The sequence below is a fragment of the Symphodus melops genome (genome assembly GCF_947650265.1).
Source record: "Symphodus melops genome assembly, chromosome: 15".
NCBI classification, from domain to species: Eukaryota; Metazoa; Chordata; class Actinopteri; order Labriformes; family Labridae; genus Symphodus; species Symphodus melops.
The window spans coordinates 7,544,621-7,556,708 of record NC_136705.1 but is presented as its reverse complement, the minus strand read 5'-3'; positions in this window follow the sequence as shown (position 1 = coordinate 7,556,708).

The window sequence follows — 12,088 nt, the reverse complement described above, 5'->3', positions numbered from 1 at the left end:
GTATAATCTTTGTTCCCATCCCCGTTGTGCAGGATTTATGCAGTTGCATAGCAAGAGATAAAGAAGGGGGTAAAAAAAAAAATCAAGTATCACCTTTGACTGCATACCTTCCAAAAATCATGTTCCACCTGAGATAAATTTAATTAATTAAGCAGACAGATTTATTGTCTTTGGAGGAACCACTGACCTACAGTGTCAGTGAACATTGATATTTCAGGATAGACAGAGGGTAGGAGGGAAGTGAGTAGTGCTGTCTTTAATTATTAACTCTTATGAGCCAGGAAATACCAGAGCAGGGATCAGATGATGTGATAAAGATTCCATGCAAAGGCCATTTCCATAACTGTGACTCATAATTTTAGGAAAGATTTGTAAAATCGAAACACCTTTCTTCCATCTGCCGACTGTATTGTATTTTTGTGTGATCTTATCTTAACCTCAGACCCCCTTCAAAATATTGACCCTTTATTGGATATCAGCCTGCCTGGTATTTCTGTAACATTATTCCAATGTTTTTCCTTCACAAACTGAACAAACAAAGAAAAGTCATGGAATTCAGACACACCCTGGTGCTGCTCTCAGCCAGGTCACTGGCGTTACATAAATGATCTCCTTATTCCTTATCCCTGTCATTTCAGCTTCTCGTCAGTAAAATATGGGAGTGACATGGAGCAGCTGTGGATGAGTGGTAAAATTGCTCCTCTCAACTCGAAGGTTGATAGTTTGATCCCTACCTATCCAGCTATGTGTCTTTGGTTTTTCCCCTTAGTGGCTCACTTTGTTTCATTATTAGCTTATAAATGTTTCTGAATGGGATTAGTTATTACAGATGGACACTTTACATAGCAACCTCTGTCATCAGTGTGTATATGGGTAATTGTGACCTGTGGTGTCAAACAATTTTTCATAGACTAGAAAAGCGCTATACAAGCTCAAATCAATTTACCATTACACACAAATCAATTTCAGATCTAACTGAACTATAGATGCATTGTATTTTCTGTTTCTATTAAACGTTTTTTTTTTACTATATTAATAAAACAGTTAAACAATACAAGACTTTTAATTACTCACAGCAAGGCAAAGCATTGACAACGTATTTCTGTAACATCAACAAATACCTTGACCAACACTTTTGTGTTATTTCTGAGATAAGTCCAAAGGCCTTTCTTGACCTTTTTGAATCCACGTAATATCAGGACTTCAGTTGCATATCCTTGGTTGGATTGAATACCATGAAAACAGATGTCTCTCTGAATATGATCCAGTAAGCATCAGGTTGTTGTTTTTTCCCTACTCCACACCCATACTCTGATTATGGAAACCAGAATGTCTGTGAATAAAATAAATTACAAAATGATAGAGTGGAAGAGACTGTGCTGTTATAATACTAAATGTTTTAAAGGTAGTTATGAGAGCTATGAAGGTCTAAAACTCAGAACTGAATCTGGCTGAGGAATTTTATTTCGTAATATAAAACAGTATCCATGACAGTAAAACGTTCGAGTTACAGAAATATATATATTTTTTTAATTGTTTAAGGTTTTGCTTTAAAACCATTTCTGTTTGATGGCAAAACAAAGACACAGAAGTAGCACAAGGCTATGAGCATTTATTAATTGAAGTATTACTCCCAAACAAAAAAGGTAATATATTTATTAAATCATTGTTCATTAGGGACTGTGTGGTATAACATTCAATGAAGTGACACACTAGGTGAAGGTGAACGGCTCCTGTAAGAGGGTTTTGTTGTGGGACAGGTGGGGGGGAGGGGGGTTAAGAAAACACAAGTGTGTGGTGGGAGGAGAAGCTAACTGATAAGATGACAAAGGCAGTAAGATGAATAATTCTTTTCACATCCTTTGGTTAAACAATAGTAGACCTCACAGTGTTTCAGAAACGCACTGATCAGTGTTTAATTCAAAAAGGGTTTAAAGGGAGAGGTGGCTGCACCTGGATTCAAACCTCAATACTTTGGCTGGCCCTCATCTGCACAGTGAAAACAGGTGTAAATTAGCGAGTTAGCTTAACCTGGCACAAAGAATCTTTTCTCTTATGAGACTGTAATATTTCTCCCTTTAATCCAAAGTCCACACTATTAATCATCTTTTTGTTGTCATCTGAATTGGTAAGTCCTGAAATCTAAAAACACTGCAACATGGCCACAATCAAACCAACAATCAAAATTTGGCTCAGACCATTAAGATGATGTTAAGTTGATTTATCAGCATACACAGAGACAGAAATAATAATAGAACTGTGGAAGCTGTTGAGTTATTTCTGTTAGTTCATATCATCTCTGTGTATTTTTCCTCATGTTGCCAGATCGTTGTGTGTTCCCTTGTGTCGCCTCTTACCAGCATTTTTTTATTGTGAGTTTTGTATTGTTTGACCATTGCCTGCCTTTTTGACTTTTGTCTTTTGGATTTGTTTGCTTCTGTGTTTTTGGATAACCTGAATACTGACCTGGACTGTATGATAAAATGTGCCCTTTTTTTCCTATCATACCATGTGTGAGCCTTTTTGGGGTGCTTTGGTCTGAGTGGGTCTGGTACCACTGTGTGGGGACAGTTATTAGAAAAAAAAAACTGTAACCAAACAAAAAATGAATTAAGTTTATATTAATACTGACTTCCCTATCTTTCATAAATGCATGAACACACAAACATGTTCAACACATGAAGACACAAACCCCCTCTAGTGTTTTCTGAGGATGTTGTCAAAACACACACAATTGAAAAAACATATGGGTACCCGGGCCAAATAAAAATAAATTACACAGACCACAGTGTGCTCATCCAGAGTCATCCAACATGTGTGTTTGCTTGGCAGCTCTTCAAACAACTTATTCCCAAATGATTTAGCTCATGTGGATGTGAACAGTCTCTGCAGGTATTGACGTTTGGCTGTTATGTAACTAGCCCAGAAAGTTTCATAAAGATTAAAACAATATTAGAGAGTGGCAGGGAAGACTCAGAAAATACACATATAATTGATACCCCACACTGTGAGATATGTGAGGCCAGAGTGTCAATTGTTTGGTTTTGTAGAACTAAATCAAACAAAGATCCGCTGAATGCAATCTGTGAAGTTTGATATTGAGAAAGGGCCTCGGTGTCTGAAGCTGAAAGTCTTCATCTGTGTGAGAAGCGTTCAGTTAGTTTCCTGCAACCCTGTGTGGTGTTCGAATGACACATTATGCTTCTGCATCACCTCTTCGTCCACATTACTCATCTTTGTCAAGTGAGGAATGTGTGTAGTGGCGGCTGAATGAGGCAATAGTGAATCAGTTCTAATGGCAGCAACAACACATGCAGTCATTGTTTTCACAAGTCTTATTTTGAAGGTTGTTACATCATAAGGATCAGGTTGTGGCAGCTGGTTAAAACACACACACCTTTCTCTCTCTCATCTCTCACAGAGCTCTCCTGTTTCCTCTGCTGCCGATGGGAAAGTGCATGACATGAGAGTGCACTCATCACCATTCATATTAAGACTCCATAAAAGTGCCTTTTTGGTCAGGGTTAGAAAAGGATAATCATTTTCATTATGCACAAAGCTAGTGATCAGTGATGAACTGCACAGCGCCATCTATTGAAAGAGACTCTGTTTTAATTAGTACAGATCAATCTGCTTTCTCTCTTTTTTAATATAAGATTGTAAAAGTACCAAACATTCATCAGCTTCTATTTTTAGCCAGTACTGAGCATCGCAAAGGTAAAGGCCACTTGAGTATAGAGTCAGGGGCAATGAATATAAGCCTCATAAGTGCTTTACCAAGAAGACAGGTGCTGAAATGGAATGGAGGTGATTGGGTTGGAGGACGGTCGCAGCAATCAAACTGAAGCTGGCAAACTGACTGTTGGAGCCAAGAGTGCATGTCTTCATGTATTGAATGAATGAATGAAAACTTTTATTGCCTGGAGGGAAATTTGTCTTGAATCGAGAACATAAAACATTATACAAACAAATATTTACAACACAAAGCACTAAAGAATGAAAGCACATAAAATACACTAAAGCATCACATGACTAAAAGAGGGATTTCAGAAGCAAGTGAAGTGCAAAGTGCTAAGCAGCTGGATGCTGCAGGGTACAAACGATGCAATGCCTCTTTAAGTCCTCATCCTGGGCATTCTGTACCTGCGCCCTAAAGTCAAGATTTCATACTGTAACTAAAGGGGGTGCAGAGGGTCAGCTTTGATCTTGTTGGTCAGATATGCAGCACATTTGCTTCCTGGTTATCTTGCTGCCTAGTTTAACAACCTTTACCATTTTGTTGTTATTTTTCATGGATAGGGCTCCTCCCTAACACTTAATTAATACAAAAGGTCAACACACTTTCAGTAAAACTTTTGGAAAATATTTTACGCGGTGTGTTGTCAACATTAACATTTCTAAGTTTCCTTAAAAATTAGAGGCGCTGTTGAGCTTTTACCAATCTTGTGTTGTGTTGACGTTCTATGTCAGTTCGTTATCAATTCTTGTGCCAAGATACTATACTCCTGATATACTCCTGTACAATTTCATTTTCTGTGTCCTTCATATTTACAGAGAAAAGAGCTGACTGCCTTTTCAAATCAATGAGAAGGGCCTGTTTTGGTCTGTGTGTCTCTTTAAATACAATGAGTTTTACTCTAGGCTGGAGGTGGAGTCCATGGGTGGAGAAAACAAAGGAGGGGAGACCACAATCCCACTGTGACATCACAAGGAGAGCAAATTTAAAACAGAACATTTTTCTGTGTTGTTAAACTTAAGCAGACCACAAACAAAGAACTGGATGGATTTAGTTCACATTTTGTGTTTTGGTAGACAATCACGTTACCCAAATAAATGTTCAAAAACACTGTCAAAGTGGATTTTTCACAATATGTCCACTTTAAGTTCTCTTCTGTTCAATACAACAACTCAAAATGGCCCAAAAGATAGCATTGCCATTTATCTGCGCTAACTAGATCATCTGACATTATCCATGTGTGACATAGACAGATCTAAGTTAAGACGTAACAGTTTTGAAACAGGGCCTTCAATATGTGGATCAAGTAACTTGTAAAAAGTAAGGTATGACTGTTGGCAGACTACAATATTTTTCAATTCAGATGTACCTGATGCAAAGTTTTATGATATCAAGGTAAATCTTAATCCTGGAACGGCATCATCAGGTTGTGATGTTATCAACAAGTGTTGATATGTCATTTAATGACAACTATTTGTTATTCTAAAGTTTGAAAAGTACATTATGTCCCCTTTGAAATTCATACAACTCGTGGAGTGTAAAAGCAACCCGAGACAGTAAAGACTTAAAGAGTGTTGTTTTTATCACAATGTAGTGGAGATAATGAAAATAGTTCAGGCTGGGCGCTAGTTCGGTGTTAATCACTAGGTTCACATCCAAAGTGTCGGCCAGAACACCACTTAAGGCCACGGTTCCAAGGAGTATGATGAATGACAGGCAGAGAGAGATTTCACTGTTCAGCTTTGTTTACTTCCAACCAAGCAGCACATACAAATAGTGGTAACTGGTTGCTTCAGTTATGCATTTGAACGTGAATGGGTGTGTGTGTGGCCTACTTTCATTTACGCACACACAGCTTCTATAGAGTTAAAACGGCACAACCGAAGCTCTCTCGTCTGCCTGTTGATACTGCGGTGACACTAATTAGCATATTATGACTCATCACATGGGCAGGCTCACTTCTCGGGTCATCAGACATACCCCTAACTTTGGGCCTTTTCTACAGCCGCCCCCAAATGTAAACATTTGCTCATCAATAAAGGCAACAAAGTTCAATGGTTAAGTTGAATTTGCGGTAGTGGAATCATCCACCTCTTCTCCTGAAGGAAGTGCGGGAAGCACCACCAGTCTGGCTACTGGCCGGGTGTACACTCTCTCCTTTACTTTTACGTCAGCAGACCTGATGCGCCCGTCAGGGCTGGGATGAGTCTTGACAACCCTTCCGATTGGCCATAGAGCTCTGGGAAACTGTGGATCAGCAATCATCACCACGCAGTCCGGTGCAATGTCAGCTGGAGTAGCCTGCCACTTCTGGCGAGCTTGAAGACTTGGTAGATAGAGGCGGATAAAACGAGCCCAGAAGTGGTCTGCCAAGACTTGCGAATGCTTCCAACGGCGGCGGCTAAGGAGCTCGTTCTCAGGGTAGACTACCTGAGGTAGAGAACCATCTGGCCGCCCCATCAGAAGAACATTCGGAGTTACTGGATCCGGGTCTCTGGCATCTGAAGAGACATAACCCAAGGGCTTACTGTTGAGGATCCCTTCTACCTCAGTAAGCACAGTGATGAGCACCTCCTCGGAGACAGGCTGAGCACCCACTGTGGCATAGAGGGCACTCTTCACTGTACGTATCTCCCTCTCCCACACGCCTCCAAAGTGGGGAGCCGCCGGGGGGTTAAAGCGGAAGGCGATCTTTTGTGGTGCAAGGAGCTCTTGTAGTTCAGGAGAGATTCCCATGAAGGTCTCATGGAGTTCTCGCTCACCTCCCTTAAAGTTTGTTCCCTGGTCCGAGAACAGTTCTGCTGGCGTTCCTCTGCGGGCAATGAATCGACGGAGGGCCATCAGGAAAGCGTCCGTATCTATGCTCGTAAGAAGGTCCAGGTGAACTGCCCGGGTAGTGAGGCACTTGAAGATGATCCCCCATCTCTTCTCCCGACGCCTGCCCACCTTGACCTCGAATGGGCCGAAGCAGTCCATCCCTGTGGAATAGAAAACTGGCTTGAATAAGCGCAGACGAGCTGCTGGCAAGTCCGACATCTTTGGTACAGCGGGTTTGGCCCTCCATCGTTGGCAGTCAGCACAGCTATACTGGTGGCGCCGAACAGCCTCACGCCCTCGCAGGATCCAGAACGATCGTCGGAGCTCAGCGAACACCCGCTCTGGGCCTGGATGGCTGAGGCGGCGATCAAAGTCCTGAATCAAGAGCTTAGTTACTTGATGACCTGGATCTAGAATGACTGGGTGAAGAGCCGCCAGTTCGAGGTCTTCTGCTCGACGGAGTCGTCCACCAACACGGATGAGCCCGTCCTTCTCATCCAGTTCAGGAGACAGAGTGAGAAGTCGACTACTTCTAGGGACTGGCTTACCAGCTTTCAATAGGCTGTGCTCCTGCTGGAAACTATCCATTTGAGCCCTCTGGAGAATCAACTGCTCTGCTCGACGGTAGTCTTCAGCAGTGAGGTTATCATTAGAGTTGGCCGCCCCATGCAACCCCTGTACTGTCACATCTACCAGCTCTCTCCAAGAGCTGTGATGACTCGGGTCTGGAGTGGGCTGACTCGATACATCAACAGTGACCCCGCAGAAGATAGACTTACGCAACTCTGAGGTATCCTCAGCTTGGGGCACGGCGAGATCCTCTGGCCATGAGTCTTGCGATAGCAGGAGAAAGGAGGGTCCCTGGCTCCATCTGTTGGGCTCGACAAGCTCCTTCAGCGTTTTCCCACGTGTCAAGTCATCGGCGGGGTTCCTCGCTGAGTCAACGTATCTCCAGGCGTGCCTGTCAGTTAGCTCCTGTATCTCGGCCACGCGAGTGCCGACGAAGACTTTAAATCGGCAGGACTCAGACTTCAGCCATGTCAGCACCGTTGTGGAGTCAGACCAGAGGATTGTCTGATTGATGTTGATTGTGAGCTCCTTTTCCAGCACCCGTGAGAGCTGGGCACCAGTGAGTGCAGCACAGAGCTCCAATCGGGGTATGGAGTGAAGTCGCTTTGGAGAGACTCGAGAGCGGGCCATCAGGAATGACATATACATTCCACCCTGTCTGTCAGTAGTCCGGAGGTATGCTACAGAACCATAGGCTTCTTCCGAGGCGTCGCAGAATATGTGTACCTCCCTGTGAAGACCTGAGATGTCCACCTCCTTTGGCAAGTATGGCCGGGGCAAGGTGACCTGAGACAGGATCTGCAGTTCTTCCTCCCAGGCCTCCCACTGCTGTAGAAGCTCCTGAGGTAGTAATGGATCATCCCATCCTCGGTGCTTGTCCCAAAGGTGCCTGACGAGTATCTTTGCCCTGGTAGTGTAGGGTAATATGAATCCTAGGGGGTCATATTGACTCGCCAACACTTTGTAGATGTTGCGCATCGTGGGTACACCATACTCTACACGACGATGCTTGTAGCCTAGGATATCAGCGTTAAAGAGCCAGCTTAGCCCTAGAGTGGATTCTGGGGCCTCTGTCTTGTTCTGAGTCATCCATAGGTCAACACTAGCAGAGCGGCTCTCTACTGGCAGGTGGCTTATCACATCTGGTCTATTGCTGGCCCACTGTCGCAGTTCAAACCCTCCAGAGGCTAGAAGGGCTCGTAGTTTGTCGACAAGGCACCTCGCCTCGGTGATGGTTGGAACACTCTGGAGACAATTGTCCACATAAAAACACTTCTCCACTGAGAATCTCACCTCGTCATCTGGCTGGCTGTTATCAGTGACATGGCGCTGTAAGGCAAATGTGGCACAACAGGGGCTACACGTCGTTCCAAACGGTAGCACCTGCCACTCGTACACTGCAGGAGGCTCTGCTAGACGGACATCTCTCCAAACGAATCTGAGCAGGGCACGATCTTCTGGGAGGAGACGAACCTGGTGGAACATGCCTCTGATGTCTCCACTGATTGCCACAGAATGCTCTCGAAAGCGTAGCAGGACTCCCAGAAGCGATGCTCCTAAGGTTGGCCCAGGCAACAGGTAGTCATTCAGGTTCTGCCCTCGATACTGATAGGAACAGTTGAACACCAGCCTATTCTTTCCATTATGGCTCACCATATGGTGTGGGATATACCATGTCTCTTGGCCTTCCTCCACTGGTGCCTCAGGGCCACACTTGATGACAGAGCCTGCCTTGATCAGTTTCTCCATCTCAACTCGGAAGGATTCAGCTTTGGCAGGGTCTTTAGCCAATCGCCTTTCTACACTTCGTAGACTGGGGATGACGGCCTCTTTAGTGGCCTGAAGGAGCGGCATGTCCTTTCGACGGAGCAGTGGGGTGGCATAACGTAATATGCCATCAACTTCTACCCTGGTGGTTTTGGCCTCAAGGATACTTATGGCCTCTTGGTCCTGCCTTGAACGTGTGACTATCTTCTCACTTCTGAGTGGAACAGTATCAACCTGCCATAGTCTCTCTACGTGCTTCATCAGCTCACTAACCTGAGGTGCTACTGTGGTGAATAGGCACTGCTGTGGTCGGTTGAGGTGGCAGACTACACTAGCTGGGCCCTGAAGTGTCCAGCCCAGCCTAGTGTGAATGGCGGCAGGCCCTCCTGGAGGTCCCAACCTGACGGGTTCGATAGGTGTGACGAGATGGGGGTGGTCACTCCCTATGAGAAGCAAGGGCTCCACTCTCGTGAGGTCACGGATAGGAAGGCCAATAAGGTGCTTGTACTTCTGCTGAAGTTGCTTAAAGGGGTAGGTATGGTCGGCTAGCCCGATGCGAGCAGAAGTGAATGCACCTGAAATCTTGAACCTTGTCTTTGGCTTTGCAGGAGAAGAGACTGTGAATGACACTGATTCACCACTGAGGGTCTGTACATCCTGTCTAATTGTACGTAGAGGTAGGTCCTCTGGGGTCCCCTGCACACCTAACTTCTCCGCCGCATCTGGCAACAGCATAGTCCTCTCTGAACCATCGTCCAATATGGCAAAGGTGTTGAGTGTTCGGTCACCATGGTGAATGCGGACACGGACTACTTTCAGAAGAACTCGGCTGCCTTCCCTTGGTCTGTCTAGGTAGAGTACCTCAGTTGTAGCCCTTTTTCCGTGGTTCTCCACCGTGGGTGTTGTCGCTGACTTAGGTGGTCTCACATTGACCTCATGCAGCACCTGGAGATGCTTCCCCTGGCAGAGACTACATGGCTTTTTCAAGTTGCACTGGGCCGCCTGGTGTGGCCGTGCACAGCGCCAACACCTTCTATTATTCTTTATCCATTCTGTTAGCTGCTCTTTAGTTAGCTTAGATACTGCTATACATTGACTGAGGTAGTGCTCCTCATTGTTGCAGAATGGACAGTATGGCCTGCTTTTGTTTCCTTTAAAGTAGCTACCTGACACCGGGACCACAGGGGTCCTGGCAGCTTCTTCCACACCGTGGAGGACAGTGATGGATCGCTTGCCCTGTCGTCCTTCAGATTTTGCCCCCAGCTTCTCCCTAGCACCTCTCACCGCTAACTGCCCTTCAGAGTCCTGGCACCAAGACTCATATTTCAGCCATTCGGAAAGGTCTAGTAAGGTGTGGGACCGTCTGCCCTGATGAAACATGCAGCGGCGAAACTCTGCTCTCTGTTCAGGTGGCAGCTTACTTAGCAGACGAGCAACATGTGAGCCACACAGTAATTCGACTTCTCCATCGGGGCCTAATGTTCTCAGCATTCCCACAAGTGACTGAATCTGGAGTGCAAACTTCTCAAATGCAGTAAGGTCTCCACGTCTGATGTCTGGGCCGTCCAGCACAGCAGCTATCCGCCTCAACGCTATCTGATGTGGTTGGCCATACTTGTCATTCAGGGCAACCATCGTGTCTGAGAAGGGCATCGGAGAGTTGAGGTAAGCATCAGCAATTAACTTGGCCTCTTCTAGGTGTAGATGATCGACCAACACCTGGTACTTAAACAACTCAGTTGCAGTCTGTGGTAGGAGGTTCTCCAGTGAGATCTTGAGCCGTGCAAACTCACTAGGGTCCCGACTTGAGAAGTTGGGAATTGTTGGGCGTGGTCCATGGTAAGTTGGCTCTGGATTGCTTCCTTGAGGTAGTCCAGTAGGCGGTTGGTGTGACCATGGCATGCTTGAGTGCTGCTGTGGCAGGACTGAATTATATCCAAGCCCACTCCTGTGACCACCATAAGCTGCAGTAAACTTGGATCTAACTATAGGACCACCGTATGGCAGTGGTGGAGGCTGAACAGGCTTGAACCAGGGAGATGGGTAGGTATTATCATACTGTGGCCTCATTGCAGGAGGGACATCACGAGCTGAGTTTGGGAGTTGTGGTTGACCCACAACATGGTCAATGGTTGGGGTTGGCATCGCCTCTTCCTTAACACAGTAAAGCTCCTCTAGTCTCCTATTAAGGCGATGCAGCTGGGGTGGGTTGCTAGGCGGTGGTACTTCATGTACCTGTGCTAACTGTGGTGGCGGTGCAGGCCAGTCGTCCTCTTCTCCATCATAAGATCCACTTGCTGCCGGTGGCTGTGATGGCTTCACCATTGACTCTGAGTTGTGAACATGAACAGAAGATTGCGTCTGCATTTTACGTACAGCATCCACTAGTTGGCTCATTTCCGATCGCAGTGTTCTCAACTCATCTAGCTCTGATGACATGCGTCTCTGTGTTTGCTGAATCGTGTGTCTCTCCTGACGAATGCCCTCTAACTCTGCTCTATAATCCTCATATGGCCGTCTGGGGTGCAGCGTGCGAGGTAAGGGAGTGAAGTGATCTGGTGACCGGTACCTAGATTCTTCCTCTGAAAACTGTGGGGAGACAGGCTCGTTTTCACGAATGTGCCGTTGGCCCAGACTCTCATAGCTCAACTCCATCTCCTGGAGAATAGCATCCCGCCTCGGCAGGTGACTAGGTGTCGGGGAGTCATAAGGGGAGGTTAGGGAGCTCCTTACTCTATTCCCCTGTTCTGGCGTCTTCACCTCCTCTCTGGGTCTCTGACTGATGTGATCCACCTCGTAGTCTGCATAGCGTGCAGGGAGGCGAATGTCACGTCTGGGGCGTGCACCACGAGCATCATACTCCGGAAAATGATCCATCTCTGACGTAAACCCAGTGATCCGGCTCGAAGGACCATTAATGTAGTGGAGATAATGAAAATAGTTCAGGCTGGGCGCTAGTTCGGTGTTAATCACTAGGTTCACATCCAAAGTGTCGGCCAGAACACCACTTAAGGCCACGGTTCCAGGGAGTATGATGAATGACAGGCAGAGAGAGATTTCACTGTTCAGCTTTGTTTACTTCCAACCAAGCAGCACATACAAATAGTGGTAACTGGTTGCTTCAGTTATGCATTTGAACGTGAATGGGTGTGTGTGTGGCCTACTTTCATTTACGCACACACAGCTTCTATAGAGTTA